At 36.3% G+C, this 17,482-nt stretch overlaps 1 protein-coding gene across 12 annotated transcripts in view; it reads right to left on the bottom strand.

The window, feature by feature from the left end:
- LOC109084092 (LARGE xylosyl- and glucuronyltransferase 2) overlaps window positions 1–17,482 on the bottom strand; it is a 96,235-nt gene that overhangs the window by 21,364 nt on the left and 57,389 nt on the right. Inside the window, exons 1-2 of one of the 12 annotated variants that reach the window (XM_042743536.1) lie at window positions 4,875–5,801; window positions 4,703–4,803 (exon numbers count right to left, since the gene is read on the bottom strand). The exons of 10 other annotated variants lie outside the window; for them this stretch is intronic. The gene's annotated coding sequence lies outside the window, so the exon portion shown is untranslated. Of the gene's footprint in view, window positions 1–4,702; window positions 4,854–4,874; window positions 5,802–17,482 lie in introns of those variants that run through there. One more of the 12 variants, XM_042743534.1, reaches the window with a different exon arrangement.

Raw genomic sequence — 17,482 nt, forward strand, 5'->3', positions numbered from 1 at the left:
TTATTTTTGTGATTACAGAGCAGGGTAGGATTGCACCAGCTGTTCATAAGGTCATACTTTGAGCTGAAGTGTGCATTTTTTTTAGTTTAAAGCTGAGATAGATTAATAATTTCCTTTAAACTTCAGTCCTCGAATCTGATTGGCATGAGCAGCTTTCCAAGAGTGACTCTTTAACTGACTTATTCAGCAAGTCTCAATATTATGCCAGTAGGTGGTGACAAGCAACCAGTGTTTATCAGTGAGTCATTTGAATCACTCACTCAACCAGTTTATTCAAAAACACTGATTCATTGGGGAATTGAGGAAACGACTGACTGCATCCAAAATCATATGCTAACTGACACCGTAGGTCACATGACAATGAGAATGACCAATTTAGTATATACAGATTACATTCATACTACACAAATTCATAATGTATTGAATGTAGAAAGTATTATTCAAAGTATTATTCTTATTCAAAAGAAGTACCTATTGAAGTACCATTGTGTTTATGAAGTAGTCACTGAATCATTCATATGATTCATTAAAAATGCTGATTCATTCAGTAATGAGTCAGCTGTCATTGAATCATTCAGTTACATGTTGTTCAAAAAGCTGATCTTTGTTGACTGATTTAGTGAATCATTTACTCAACTGATTCATTAAAAATACTGATTCTTTTAGTAACAAAACATCACTGCTGTGTTTTATGGCTTCATTTTGAATTATTCTTGTTGACAATAGTAAGTATAGTAAATAGTAAATTACTCAGTATTACCTTTGCTCACAATGGATGTTGTGAATTTTCACCATTGTGCCCTTGAGCAAAGCCCTTAAAGTTACCCCATGTTACAGTGATTGTTCTTGTGACAACTGTATAAAACATCTGCTACATAATTTAGATGAATATTTCACCTATTCAGCTCTGTCTTTGTCATGTTCTATTGGTGGACAGCACAGGTGGGACCAGAGCTCCACTGCTGCTGTCTGTCACAGTATGATAATGCCATTAAATTGGAAGGGAATCTCCGTGGAGAAGGCCTGGAATTACAGCAGTGTTACCCTTTTAAATGAGGGACATTGTAATCGTGAATATAATCAGGGACAAGATCTCTTTGATTAAAGCACAATCACTTCAGCGCTGCCTGCACACAAAGTGTTTCACGGGTAGTTCTGAATTTCCAGTGTCTAACTAGGAAACTTTTCTCACATTTTAATCAGGAAAAAAAAAAAAAAAAAACCTGCATTCTAAGATACCTTGTTCATTGGTGTCTTATATTTTATATACTGTATATTATTACCATATTAGCTACTGGCTGATATTAGAGATTTTTAATTTTACAGGTATCAATATCAGATTTTAGATCGCCTTTGCAATAATCTAACAGTCACTTAAACTTAATCTTAGAAAACATGCATTATATAATTATTCATAAATATTCAGCACTGTTATATATATGTGTGTGTGTGTGTGTGTGTGTGTGTGTAATTGCATTAAAATGTGTCCAGCTACTATGAAATATTGAAATATTTCACAAGATATGTTCTTCTTTGATATTGCAATGGTTGTTAAAGAAAATTATACTAAAATATACTTAAAACATGTTAAGTATGTTATGGTCACACAGGGTGCAAAAATATTTATTACAATTGTTTGTAGATTTAAATATGTTAGATATGACTATGCTAGTATTTGATTGTTAAAAAGAGGCTGTGTTAAAAGTAGTAAAAAAGAGTTTAACCACTGCATTCTATTCCATTTTGTTGCATGCCGTTTAGCTGTTTTTGAACACAAAGGCCCCTAAGTGAGTTGCTGCCAAAACAGAGTGTTTCAGTCCATCACTTTTGAGGTTTTATTTCTGGACCGATTATTTGTATTTGTAAAATTAGTCGTATTGCCTTTTCTCTCTGAGCACAGATTTGTTGGATGCTGGCTTAATATAAGACCACAAAACAGGGACATGCCAAGCATCTGATCATTAGTGCCCTGAACTAACAACAGAAAATCTCTAGGCGTGTGTGAACTTCAAAAGGTTTGAAGTCTAAACCGCACAGACCCAGGTTTAAAATGTCTCTTTCCATCTTAAAGCCACCAGAGGAGAACTGACAGCCATTTTGAACTTCTCTCCAGTGGCTTTGCAGCAAGGGATCTTGGGATATCACTCATAAAGTCTCAGTGTGTAAGTCCCCCCGGTCTGATACTCAGTGCATTAGGGGGCTAATCTTCAAAAACACTGTTCTCTCCCTCCCTTGCTCAATCCCTCTCTTTCCACTTAATATCTCCTCACATGCTGCAGTTGTCCCTTTGAGGCCTGGAATCCGGCTAATCTTTCTCTCTTCCAAGCCAGGAAACCAAATCAGCTTCAATCTCTTAGTGTCTTATAGTCAAAAAAAACACAAAGCCTCAATCATACATCTATGTGTGTGAGCATGAGAGAGAGATACAGACAGAGTGATAGATGATAATGAGAAAGAGAGAGCTGCCATCCATGAGACAACCAGTACTTTAAAAAGACTTGTGCTTTAGTTGTGCATCACCAAGTCACATGACGCAGAGCAGAGCTTCCCAAACTTATCAATCCTGTGGAGATGGTTTTTAAATCACTGACAGAAACTTTAAAGATAGATACAGGCAGCAGCTCAGATGCATATAGGCATGTAGATATCAGCAAGACAATCTGCTGAAGTTCATCCCGAGCATCAGAATTTGTAAAAAAAAAAAAAAAAAAAAAAAAAAGGGGGGGGGCGGGGGGTTTAAGTGACTTTGAACGTGGCACGGTTACTGTTGCCAGACGGGCTGGTCTGAGAATTTCAGAAACTGCTGATCTGCTGGGATTTTCAAGCACAAACAGCTCTAGGGTTTACAATTATTGAAATATGTTTTTTAGTTGTGAATTTAATTTAAGTCTGTAAAACCTAAAATGTTACCACCATATTTTTTACTGTAATGTTCTGGCAAGCACAGCTGCTGGTATTTTACTGTAAATGTCAGATTGAAGTTAGCTATTTATAACAAAGGTTAGTTACAATGACTGACATGATAAGCTAGAAATAGGAATTTCGAGGTGAAATCAGGTTATCGGTGGTGTGAGAGTATGGCAATTGTGAAATCTAACTTGTGGTGAGGTGATAAGACATAACTATCAGTACTGAAAACAGTTGTGTTGCTTAGTATTTTCTGGAATATATCATTTTAAATGATTTTTTGATGAATAGAAAGTTCAAAAAAAAAAAACATTTAATGTAATAGTATAAATGTCTTTACTGTCACTTACCTAGCCTATATCAATTCTAGTATTCATTATATATATATATATATATATATATATATATATATATATATATATATATATATATATATACTGATCTCAAACTGTTAATACCATTTTATAGCAAACTTTTTATAGCAAATATTTAGTCTACAGTTTCAGGTTTTGACTACTACTACCAAATTATCTAGAGGTCATAAATTACTGTTATTTTTCATCATATTACTCAAGGACTTTGTTTGGTCAAGATGTGTTGTTTTTGTTATGGCTTATCTTCCTCATGGTCTCAAGAAAACAAGCCAAAAAACGAGTTCAACTTCTGTGGGCTTCAGTATGTTTAGAAACACTCATTATTTTTGGATTGTGTTTGAAGCCACTATGAGCTTGAATCTCTGTACTGTTCAAGGATGCAGCCCTTGCAAACTAATCAGTGCTGCATATTCCTCCCAGCTTCAGTTCCAAACTGAAAATCAATGACTCCAGTTAGAGATGTCCATTCATTTAGCCCATTCATTCATTTTTTCGCCTGCATGGAAGCAACATCAGAAGTGCCTGAACGGAACATTGATCAACTCTGAAGGGTTCATCAGCAAATAGCTCTTCCCACAAAAAGCTCCTTTTCATTTAAAAAAGTATCTAAACTCCAAAACAACAGATGAGAGGGGTCAGTTCAGATCAACTTTAGATGAACTAAGCTGAGTGAGTACAGAAGAAGTACATCTTAAGTGATAAAGATGAGCTTCCTGTGAATTTTTTTCTATAACAATCTCTGTTCCGCACAATATGGAAATCCAGGCTGACGTTAAAGCTCTTTTTAAGTGAAACAAGCCAGTGTGACAAAGTCACTTGACAAAGGTCCACACAGCTAATGACAATTAAAATGTAAATCATTAAGCCATTGTCTGGACCTTTACCATTCAAATGGTTACACAGGCTGACTGGGTAAAAGACTAACCTGCTTTCTTCAAGAAATCACACACACACATACTTACACAGCTATTTTAATGAGGATATACCATAGATTTCTAAATGTTTTTCTTTACATAAATATAAATTACAAATTATTATAATACATATATTACAATGTATATATTATTTGTAAGATTTATCTAATAATGCTGTCCCTGGCCTAAAGTAACCCAACCCCCTCAGACACACAAAGGACCTCACCTCAACAAACACCACACACCCATTAGACAGCAAACACACGCACACACACAGCTGTACTGCTGTAAAGTGCTGTAAATCCCAAGTATCTCTGCACCACAAAAAAAAAGCTGCAACTTTTACACAGTGGAGAGAAAGAAGAAAAAGTGGGACAATACTTCACACTACAATAGAAGACAGACTCATATCACCAGGGAGAAAAACTGAGTAAGAAAAAGGAGCCACATACACAAAGCCTGCATTCAGAGAGCTGAAAAGGGGAGAAAGAACACACTTATCTTCACCTCTGCTCAGCGCCAATGCCGTCTCTCCTTCTCCCTCGCTCTCTCTCTCTTTCTCTTCTTCTGTCCGGCAGCTTGAGCGCGCTATGACGAAGGTCTGACAGCTGAATGAAGTTACAGCGCCCGACATGCATGAGATTTTGGGCTGATATGAATCGCTTTTGAACTGCTCTACCTGTGTCAGTTCATGTGTTTCTGAGAGGGAAGGAGGGAAAAAACTCCTCCCTCTTTCCCTCCACCTCTCTGCAAGCGTGCCACGGCAGGTTTGCGTCTCGCGTTTGGATCAAAGCCACCTCTCAGCCTCTCTCTTTTGCTCTGTTGCTCTCCAAATCTCTCTTTACACTCTAAAGTATATTGTAATTGCTTTTAAAGTTACTCTGCCACCGCTGACTTTGCTATGAAGGAAAAACCTTCAACCCGTCTTTGAGCCTCTGCTACACCTGATTTACTAAATGCCCTGACCTCCGTTGGCTTATTCACTCTCACTCCTCCTCCGTTCCCCCCTCTCTTCCTTTATTGAAAGATGACTGGCATAGACTTTAGGAGAAAGAGGGGGGAAGGGTGTCACCTTCCAAATAACTGTTGCTGCATGACAAAAGATGGGTTGTGCAGGAATGCAGGAGACTGGGAAGCTTCGCCTCTCCACTAGCCAGCAACATGATCCTGCAGCACAGATTGTCACACGCATGCGCTCGTAATCAAGCATTCTTATCAGACAATGAATCGGCTTGTTGTGTCATTCAGATTTCTACAGGCTCTCATTAGAAGCTCTTATCTCAGTGGACGAGCTGGAGAGTCTCTTAATGGATCACATCATCTCTACGCTCTGCTCAGTATCACTAAGAGAATTACTGTTTCAATGATTTGCACACTTCATGTAAACTTACATGGTAAGGTTCAAAGATATTTGGAATCCCAAAAGAACAAATTGAACATGACATGGAATAAAAATGTTCCTGGTTTTATTTTGCAGCCCATTAGTGTTTGTTCATCTAAAGACTCCTTCATGTGACATATGCCATTGTTTTTTTACATGCTGTTCAACAAATACTTTGACCTCTACATGGAAAGTGCTGCAAATAGTGTCACAGAGGAGCGATTTACGTGGATTCAAGGTTGAACATTCACCGTTTTACAGAGAAAACATCATGGAGAAAAGAGGGGAAAATATAACTATGGAGCCCCTTGTGGTGTGTGGTGAAGAATGAGGTGTGAGTTGGAAATGAATATTTAATTTTTTTTGCATTTGCCCCAAGAAATTTTGTGTTTGATCACAAAACTTGCATTTCGCTAAGAAATGTTTGCGCTCTCTTGCAAAAGCTCTGAAATACACTGAAAAAAAAAAGGTGTAGGATTACTTGGAAATAATTTTCACTTAGAGATTGCTAGTAAATTTCACAAATAATTGCAAAGAAATTGAATAGCATGTAACATTTAAATGTGAAAATACTACAATAATCTTGTATAGTAATCTTGTATAATAAGCTTGTATAATAAGTATATAGTTTTTCCACTCATCTCATTGTCACTTACATATTATTTCATAACCGCAAAAAAAAAAAAAAACAAAAAATTGGGGTGAACGCAACACATTAAGTAGCAAATGCAATGCATCAAATATATATATATATATATATATATATATATATATATATATATATATATATATATATATATATATATATATATATATATATATATATATTCTGCACATACTAAAGGAACAATGAATAACATTTTAATTTAAAATCAATTAAATCATTTAAAACTCTGTTAATAATGAATGTAACAAATTAAAATAAATTAGAGATAGCAAGTGAATGTAACATATATAACTGTCACCTTAAAATAAAGGGTTACCATTTAGATAGTTCTTAACATCTGGTTTTGTACTCTAAAAGACACAGTTAGAGAGACAAAACAATGTGTAAAAATCACTTATGTGTGAAGCTGGATCTGTTAATGCCAAGCAAACAACGCATATGTCATGTGAATTGTCTGCCAATCACTGGTTGCATTTTGAATGGTTAGTGTTAAACTTGCACCAAGATGCAACATTGTAGTTGTCATCTCCTTATTATTCACCACAATGTAATATAGTCAAAAATATTAGGCAATACTATAAATCCAACCAAACAAACCATACAGTTTAATTGCAAATGAGCTATTACACTGTATCATACACTATTCCTTCACTATTATGTGGTTATTGTGTGATAGTGGGGCTATCAGAGATGGTCCTTCCTCCTTGATAATAAACCTGCACCAGCTTTGCCCTGCCTCAGTTGTACTGTGGATAAGATGACAGTTAAATTAATGTTTGATAAGTTAACACCTCATGTTTTCTCCTCGTTAAGGAAGTAAAGGTCACTGGAGAAGCCTGGGGGTGGAACTGGAAGGTGTGACAGTAAACCAAGACACCATGGAGGGAGATGAGACTAATCTATCACTCCAAGGGGAGTCCTGCATGAGGAGAAGGGGTGTGTAGAATGAGGAGCATTGGGTTTCTTTAACAACTGTTTAAGCCACACACTCACACACACACACACACACACACTCACTCACTCACACAAACACGCACGCACGCACGCACACACACACACACACACACACACACACACACACACACACACACACACACAAATGGACACTATAGCAACTGGCTGCAGCTGATGAATCACATTACCATACACAGTGGCTGCTTATATACGTATATTACGTGAACTTAATGAAAATGCCCAGTTCATATTTTATCCAATAAATCCAAAAAGAAAATTAAATAAGTGATTTTGCATTAAGAAAAATAAACCCACTTTTAGGAAAAATTACATTGTGACATGTTTGACTTAAAAGTACTTTTTTTGTTTGTTTGTTTTTGCACCTATATATATTATATATATAATATATATATATATATATATATATATATATATATATATATATATATATATATATATATATTCATGTTCAATGATAGTTTTATACAATAGAGTTTGTTTTAATACTGTTATATTATAGTTTAAATAAAAAAATATTTCTAATATATCTGAATTTATTAAAGACTGATTATCACAGAAATATATTACTATTGTACAGTAGAATGTAATTCTCAAAGTATAATTATTATTAATATTATTGTTAATACAAATTAAAACATTATTTTAAAAGGAATCAGACAATATCATACAAAATATTTTTTGTGTGTTTTTTTTTTAATTAAATCAGTAAACCTCTATTGTAGCATGAAAATAATTGTTTAATTTTAATTTTATTACACTTGAAAGCTTAATTAAATTGTTGAAATCGTATTCATCCATTTGGATTTACCACTGTTTTTGATAAAATATTTTTATGAAATCATAGAACACAAAATTTAGAAAAATACACAGAATTTCTGAAAAGATAAAACACATTTAATAACTTAAATTGTTTTATGAATTCTGAACCTTGAAACTTTTGAAAGGAAAACATGGAATTTGTGGTGGGGGAAATAAATAAAATGGATTTCATCGGGCATAGGGCTTAATTGTCATGAAAATAATGTAACAATTCAAAAATATTTGATTTTCCTATTGTTATTCCATTCCACATTTACAACTCCAGTTCTCATTACATGATTGAACTTTTTCAGAAATCAACTTTTAATTTTGGGATTCGCAGATAGTAAGGAATAAACAGAGCATGATGGAGGGAATCAAGCATTATAACTCATAAATCATAAAAAGACATGAGCTGAACTTGCATCGCTCACATGAGTGGCACCACCCAACACGTTGGTGCATATGTGTTTACGACTGCGACAGCTGCATATTTATAATCCTCGTGAACACAATATCACAATCTCTGTGACGAATTTGCTGAAAAATAATAGCTGTAGAAACCCCGAGCTTAGCATTTAAGGACTAATCTCCGGTTTAGTCATTGTGCGAGGGATAAACACTGAATCATCTGGAGAGTTTCCTCTGTTGTCCGCTACTATATCCACTAAAACACTCTGCCTGACACTTGCCGTATGAATTTTCTCACTATTTCACTTACATTCTGTTTATCAGTCTTTCTCTCTCACCAGAATACAGACACCAGCACATTTTATGACTCATGGACTCGTGTAGGAAATGATGTTAACAATGCCAACCTGCAGTAAAACACTCTAATCCTCCTGCCTGAGTGTGAACAAACTCGTGAGGGCCATCAGGACAGAGGGCTTTGACATGACCAAACAACAAAAAATATAACACCTAGGCCACCACAGAGGATTTACAAGGGTCAGGAGGTCAAAAAGTCTCTGAATTGTGCATCACCTGGACTCTCAGTGGCTGATGGGAACAGAATATTGCTTGAGGACCGTGATGTGTTGAGCGAAAATAATCGATACTGACACACACAAGCGCACACACATAAAGCTGATGGAAAAGTGACAATTTATTTAGTCCTGATGAGTGCAGGATGAGAAGCAAGAGAGCTTGGCTTTCGGGTTAGCAAACTCTACTAAGTGCCGTCTCTCTTCGGTCTGCGGTCACTCCAATCTCCGGCTCCAGACAGCTTTTCTAAATGGAGTTCCACCCAATCGCAGCGTCAGCTGCTTGCATCCCAAATGGCGACTGTATCTGAGACCTCAGACATGACTAAAATAACACAGACAGCATCTTACCTCAGCTGAGTGAACTTAATCAGCTCGCCATACGCCCACACGTCCACACCAGAGTCTTATTGAACTCTTAATAAACAAGACAAACCGTCGCATTAAGCTTCATTATAAATTAAAGAATGTTCTCTTTATGCCTGTGTCTCTTACTAATTTTGCTAATCACACTAATTAAGAAGGATGCTTTTTGAAAGGTTGACCATAGTTACCAAACTTGTTGCCATAGTGGGGGGTGGGGGGGGGTGTATTATGTGAGCTTATCAGCTGATTGGCCAGCGCAAGGTTCCCACACACTGACTAATGAACTTCCAAGAATTTTCCATGAATTATTTAGTCATGATTACTGGATATGGGTATTTTAAAATTATTTTATAGAGACAGCAAATAAATAAATAAAAATATGACTATTATTTTAATCTTAACAATGACATAACACCGAACTAAATTGAGCTGAATAATAACAACATTGCCTTTTTTAGAGCTAAAATTGTATTTCTTTCATAATTTAAGAACATTAATACTATTATTATTAATGCTATTACCGTGAAGCTGCTTTATAATCTGTACTGTAAAAATTGCCATTAGACTATTTTCCATAACTATTTTCCATAACTGATTTGATTCATTTCCATACACTTTCCAAGCCATTTCAAAGTTCCCTGTTGTTTCCCAATTTTCCATGACCGTGGGAACCCCGCCAGGGATGGAGATGAAAATGCTGAGCGTGCACTCAGTATGACAGATGGAGAGAGTTGTTATTAGTGTCTGTTATTAGTTTTTGGCACTGTGATTCTTCTGAGCTTCTCACGCTTCACAAATAAAGGGTTAAAGGTCATATGTAGCTGAGGGGTGTTGAGCGTGTGAGAAATTTCTGTGGCGAAGCCATTCATTAGCTCAACGTCCCTTTCATTAGCTACACGTGACCTTTAACCTTTATTGCTGGAGGACAAAGAGGTCAGAAGCATCGTGGTATCAATAACTGTAATCCATGCCGATTTGGAAAACGTGCATGTGGCAACATTTCTGCAAAATGATATTACATTGCTTCTTTCATGTTTCCAGTGACTGGCACTAAAACCATGTTCAGTTTTATCCAAAAAAGATTAAGTGTATCTGACAATGTTTTAAAAGGCTAGCTGTGGTATGGTGGCAGTTTGGAAATGAAATGTGATAAAAAATCCAACCCAGGCTCCATGGATAAACGTGCCTGTGCCATGCCGTGCCGTGCATGTTTCGCAACACTTTCAATATGAAATATCCTCAGTGGTGCTAAATGACAGATGAATATGAATCTGCCAATTTTTTACTACAGAGGTTGTTTTAAATAAACTTCAATCTTATTTGTCTAACAATTCTATTTACGAAAAATTTCAGTCTGGCTTTAAATCTTGCCACACCATGGAGTCAGCCCGCTTAAGAATTTTAAATGATATCATGTTGATTACAAATTCTGGCAGGTTTATGGGTCAGGTTCTGTTAGACCTTAGCTTCCTTTTGATCTGGTCAACCATGAAATTCTTATATCTCGTCTTGAAGCATGTGTTGGTTTACGGGACACAGTATTACAGTGGTTTAGGTCATATCTTACTGATAGGAGGTATGTTGTCAATATTGGGCATCATTCCTCCTCTGAGATACACTTAAGATCTGGTGTACCTCAGGGATCGATTCTTGGTCTAGTATTGTTCTTCCTTTATATGCTTCCTCTAGGGTTTATCTTTAACAAATATGGGGTCTATTTCCATCTATATGCAGATGACACCCAAATGTATATCCCTTTAAAGTGTTGTAATAATTGCGGTAATACGACATATTGTATGCTCCATGGGGCTAGTATCTGAATGCTTCGTATCTCAAGTACAGTGCAGTACCAGGTGTGCTTCTAAACAAGCTTACTACATCAGAAAAACCACACATATGGAAATAGTTATGCGATGCAAGCATAAAATGCTAGTTTACAAATCAAAAATATGTTTTGAGCTCATAATATGATATTGTGCAAGGAACTGTGTAAAAATATGTTTCAGTTTTTTTTTTTTTTAAGTTGCTAGCCAGCACCAGAATTTTTGATAATTTTTCACAAAAATCCCTGGCACCCAGAATATTTTGTTGTAAGATGTATTATTTGAACATACAATATAGAAAAAATAAAGAAGAAAGTCCCTGCTTTTAAACAAAAAAGTTTTAGCTTCATACTTCTTCTTTATCAGTTAAAAGAAGTTTCATTTAAAAAAGTTTCATTTAAAAAAAAAAAGCTAAATTTTGAACAAAAAGCCGAGAAAATCACATTTAACTGATAATCTGCCCCTGTAATCATAATGTGTGTGAATAGGTTAAATGTTGTTGGTGTTTTACTGCTACTAGTGTTCACTTTTCAGCTGGAAACTGCAGTGAATTGGATGCACAGTTTTGTATATGTATACAGTGTATATATATGAGTTTTGTAAAAATGTAGGTAGAGGTGTGTTTGTTTCAGTGAATCAGGATCAAATAACAAATGACAAATGCAAACTCACCATCTCCATCTATCTTACTGAGCAAGGTTCATCTACTGACTTCATGTCTGCTGGTCCCTGGCTAGGCTCCCACGGTCATGCAATTTCCGAAACGAAAAATGAAATCTGAGGCAGATTCCTGATGTGTTCTCAACAGCAGCCTGGGAGAGCGATTCAAACCACCAGCACCTGAACACATCATTTGAATGTGGCTGTGAAGGCCTTTGAAAGGTCTGCAGTGCTAACACCTCACGTTCAGAGCTATAGCTCTGCTGGACATCTGCTGTGACCTTCTGAGAATTAATCATGACCACTTACGCAGAATATCTTTTGTTCTGGTCCCAGATGGTGCAATGCAAGATCCAATCAGGCTACATGGGCTTCACAGCGAAAGTCGATAGACACATTCACAAGCTGTTTAAAAAGTCTATTGTATAAGAATGAGTCGGCAGTCTAGAAGGTCAGAGGATTTTCCATCTCGCCCTGAGTAGACCTTAATCTATATTCTTACGCATTCATTTTCCACAAAGAAAAGCTGAAGCTATCCTACATAACAACAGTGTTTTGAACCTGAGAGTTTGCGCAGGCAGCCTGGCCTTCAACTTGGTAAATACACAGCAGATTGTGAGCGGGGGAACGGAAGCTGCCAATATTGTTTTTGCCCAGATCTTGGGTTCGCTAACTATCTATCTACTGAGACGCCACTTCTGTGGCTGGTGAGACTAACTCATCTCTTTAAATCTTCTCGATCTCACTATCCAGCCGAGGCGTGCATGTCTCCCAGTTTCATAGCCCACAAAATAGCAGGAGGCTTCATGCACTCACTTCCCCTCACAGTAAACACACCCACGTTCACGGAAGCAGCACATGCATATCAATAACAAACACTAAGCTTATTCTGCATCTGTGACATAATTTAACCTGCCTTTGCATTATTCATGAGCCTGTTTGCACATAAAAAATATGAATCGGATAAAACTGAGAGGGAGCTGTCATGTCTCACACTGTCATCTCTCATTTACAAACGGCATCTCTAACTCTCTTTCACCATCAATGACACACACACACTCCCGCTCAGACGTTGAATGATTTTACTGGATCTCACAGGAGCCAGTTAGCATTATCAGGCACACCAGATATGAAAGCTTTTTTGGATGTCATCTTGTGTTTGAGGATACATTACTGGGCGTGATATGTTTTCTAATAAAAAAAAGGAAATAAGGACCAAAAAAAATAAATAAATACAGACACTACATTCCTCTTTAAAATAACCTAACTCTCTGATCCAAAACATGAACCAACATCTCTTTGCACTTTTAAGGTCCCTGACCTAATTTTCATCCATTGTAGCTGCGACTATGTCTCAGTCAACTTTTCATAACACTTACTTTTTGTTGGAATCCAGCCTTTTTTTAAACTAAAACTAAAACTAATAATAATAATAATAATTAATACAAGTAAATAGTTTTGTTGATTTATTGTTATTGGTATATAAATATTGATATTTTTATAAGCCATACTGAATTTATAATTATCATTACATTTTTCTGTTATTATTATTATTATTATTATTATTATTATTGATTTATTGTTATTTAAATTATTTTTTTTTATTAGCCCTTCTGAATGCAGCAACATATAACTTAGAATCATTTATTAATATTAATAATATTATTAATTTCTGCTGCCGTTTTTAATATTATTACTATAAAATGAATAGAATCCAATAAAATAATACTAATGATTATTTTTCTTCTTAATAATAATAATAATTTCAATACAACAGCAGTATATATTTCTTTGGCTTAGCTGGCACAGGGCAAGGCATCAGCAACACCAAGGGTGAAAGAGTCTGCCAAATGCATAAAAATCCTTTATATGATATTGCTGTTGTAATTTCTTCAATCTCATTAAATATTTCTTTGCATAAAACTGAAAAGAAGGCCTTTTTCAGAGTACTTTTTAACTGTAATGGGTTTCATGAGTTCATCTGAGGCATTCACTTCTTGCAAACGCCTCTCAGACCCCTGCAAAGACCTGAGTTTGAGAGATCACGTGTCAGTCAAATGAAAGGAGTTTGTTCTTCAATTATGTGCGTGAAAAAGGAGGGAATGCTCATTCCACTGAGACACTGCTGAAAACCCCATAAATTGACTTGGTACGGCTAAAAAGGCATCTGCTTCTGTTACTTTTTTCATCAAACCGAAGTCATTTGCATAAGACACTCCGTTTGAACTCCTATAATTCGATCAAAGATGCATTTTAGGCCTACGGTGAGAAATTTTATCAAATTATGATAAAGGATGACAGCAGAAGCCTTGACTAAATCCCTGCAGGCCACTATCTGTTTTTAGTAGGTAGGGTTAACAGGGTGTCAAAAGATCGTGTGGCGTTTATGAGGCCTGCATGTGAGGAAAGCATTTTTTTTCTCCCCTATTTCTCTACCTTCTAAAGGGGGCAAGAAGAGTTTTTCCTGTGGATGAAAAGTGGGAGTGTGTTGTACTGAAGTGTGTTCTCCAGGGCACTGAGAGCTTTCCATTAGGGGAGCATGAATCACAGTGCGTTCCCCTCCTCTTCACCGCCCTTCAAAACAAAGTGATCTCCAGTAGGCTCATCTGAACTAGCTCCCGCAATCTCTCATTCTGTCAGAGACAGCTCTGCTCCACACCAGCATGGCCCTGGGACAGTCTTTACAGCTTGCATCTGCCACGCTTATCCGAGTTTCGCCACCGAAGGCCTAAGCAATCCAATTCGGCGTTGAAAGAGAACACCACCAGGTATTAACACAGGGGGTACCGGTGGGAAACTGGAATAAAAGTTCCTTTACCAACTAGAAATGGCTATAAAACACCCTAAAAGAACATATCCTGTTTTGAACCCTAAGGGCTCAGAGATTAAACATGATTTATTTGGTCTATTTTATGGAGGGCCTTTTCTTATATGTGCTGTGCACCTTGTGGGAGAGCAAGAGGGTCTGCTGACTCACACATGATGAAAGGTGAAAGGTCAGAGCAGGATAAAGTCAGGCTACAATAGGAACTTGTGAGCTTCTTAACTATATTCATGTTTTTTTCACAGACAGAATTGAAAATAAATGGAGAGAAAATGAAAACCCCAAATAATCTCATATGTTTCTCCTCAGAGATTGAAAACCACAATATTTCTCATCAAGTTCTTCCAAGCAAGTCTTTGCCAAATGATCTGAGCTATATTAATTTCATAGCTTTATAGTCTTACTCTAAGTAAAAGTTGTTTAAGTTATGTCTATTTTTATTTCTTCTAAATAATTTTAGCGTTGAACCTGAAATAAAGTTTAAACTTAAATGAAAAAGAGCTTTAAGTCTCCTGAGCGATGTGCAGAAAAATTTTCTTCAGGACAGCAAAGAGTTGCATCATCTACAATCTCAAGTTGCACAAGTGCAGATATGTTCTGACCTTCTCGTATATCCATTTTCAAGTATTTCTTAAAAACAACAGCCCAAATTTCATAGGTGCCTTAAAATGTAGTCTTGTTAAACTTTTAAAGAATTTCAAAATGTTTCATGATTTCAATTAATTAGACATGGTTTTTGATTACTAAAGTGTAATTTAACCATTAAAACTGAATAAAATGGACTTTCTGGGGCTGTGCTATCAACAAAATCGGATAATTTACAGGATGTAAATATCCTCTTAGTTGTCGCTATTTTAATTTTTGAGATATAAACCTGAGATAAAGTTTATACTTGAATGAAAAATAACTGCAAGTGTCCTCAGCTATGGAAGAGAATGCTCTTTACACTTTCCTCTAGGAACCAGCAAGACTTCTAGTTTCATCAGAAAAACCAGCTTCACCAGCTAAGTTTTACAATACAGGTAAACAACATGCCCTTTCTGGAGAAATATGTCATTTCTGGAGGTCATTCAGGTTCCCAGAGAAAATCTGTATTGCTCAGAGGTTGATCTTCCGTTACCAGCTCTATCCCACACAGACCAACCTGGACTAGCATAGAAATCCATGCCAGTCTAAGCTGCATCTTATCAGCAGGGTTCTCTGCCCCCTTTAAAGAGCCTTTATTGTTTCTCAGCCTCCTCAAAGCCAAGGGCAGGCTGTGGGTTGTGGTCTGCACAACCTCCACACACGCTAATTTTCTAGCAACCTGCCTACACACTGTAGAAACCACCAGCATCAGTCGCGTACCAGCACAGAAAGAACTGGGTTCTTTTGAACTGGGTTCTTTTTGATGAAACAAACACCACATTTGCAACAGATGAACCATCAGCTGCTTCTAATACATCAGTGCTAAACATTTCGATATCTACTTCTTCCTGAAAGCGGATGTAACTTGAACTCCAATCCAGAAGATGAACTGGCATGACCTAACAGATCCTCTACAGGGTCTGATAGCAAAGCACCCAAAAGCCATTATCAGAGATAAAACTAAATAATGCGTAACAATCAATATTTCATGAGCTCAGCTAATGCACCCTTTTAAATGTTCTAGTTGCGTGGATTGTTTGTATGTGGATATAAAAGTATATAAGTGTGCATCTCTGCCCTTTAGATGGGAATACAGAACATTAAAGTGAGTTGTTCAGGGCTTTAGCATTGCAATGATTTGTTTCCCTGACAACCACTTAAGGAAGGACGATGACGAGCTTGATTCTGAGCAAATAAACAGCTTTATTTAACATTTGCTGATCTGATACGATGTCTTTTTTCATCATTTGTAGATGTTAAGACCCTTTCACATGACTCATGTCAGAGCTTCAACACATCTCTTGACAAAAACATCATGTGCCACTTTGCCACTACATGAAAAGCTTTGCAGATCACATCATGGCAGGGCTGCTAAGTAATATGTCTAGACATTAAACCTTGAACACAGACATCAAAAAAAGTAAACATATATGAGTTTAGAAAGGAAAGAGTCTTGCCGATTGCTCTGAAAGTTTGCAGAAAGTGAAAAGGATATGCTTTGACATTGTGTCGTACAAAATTAGCAACTGCCAATTAAATCACTTACCAATAACTTGTAGGAACTAAAAAATCAAAACAAACTGTGTACCGAAGAAAATATCTGCCGTGAGACTGCATATCTTCTAAAAAAAACTTTAACAATCAGAAGACATTTCCAGCCAAAATGAACACTTGTGGTAATTAAACAGCAACAACTTTTTTTTTTCTGCTTTTCTCACAAATTTTGGGGCAGATTTTTAAATATGTAGGGTTGATTAATAAATATGTATTTCTGTGTGGATCCTTACACTGTAAAAAAAATAAAATAAAAAATACCGCCAGCTGTGGTTGCCAGAACTTCACCGTAAAAAAAATATGGTAGCAACATTTTAGGTTTTCCAGACTTATCTTAAGTTCACAATAAAATACTGTATTTCATTAACTGGTGTATTGGTAATAAACCAACAATAGTAGTATGAAGTAGTAATATATGTTTTGAACCACTGTAATGCACTGATAAGCACCAAAAACTGGTGGTGATGAGAAAGTCACATGATGAACCAAAGCTCATCACAAACAGTTTTTCTACAAGCTGAGTAGGGCAATCCTTATACATATAGAAGGTGCACACAGTGTCATTCACTCAAACACTAAATCCCATCATGGTGACACACGATACTGAAATAATGCAATAAACATTAATT

This window comes from Cyprinus carpio, chromosome B18 (assembly GCF_018340385.1).
Source record: "Cyprinus carpio isolate SPL01 chromosome B18, ASM1834038v1, whole genome shotgun sequence".
Classification (NCBI taxonomy): Eukaryota; Metazoa; Chordata; class Actinopteri; order Cypriniformes; family Cyprinidae; genus Cyprinus; species Cyprinus carpio.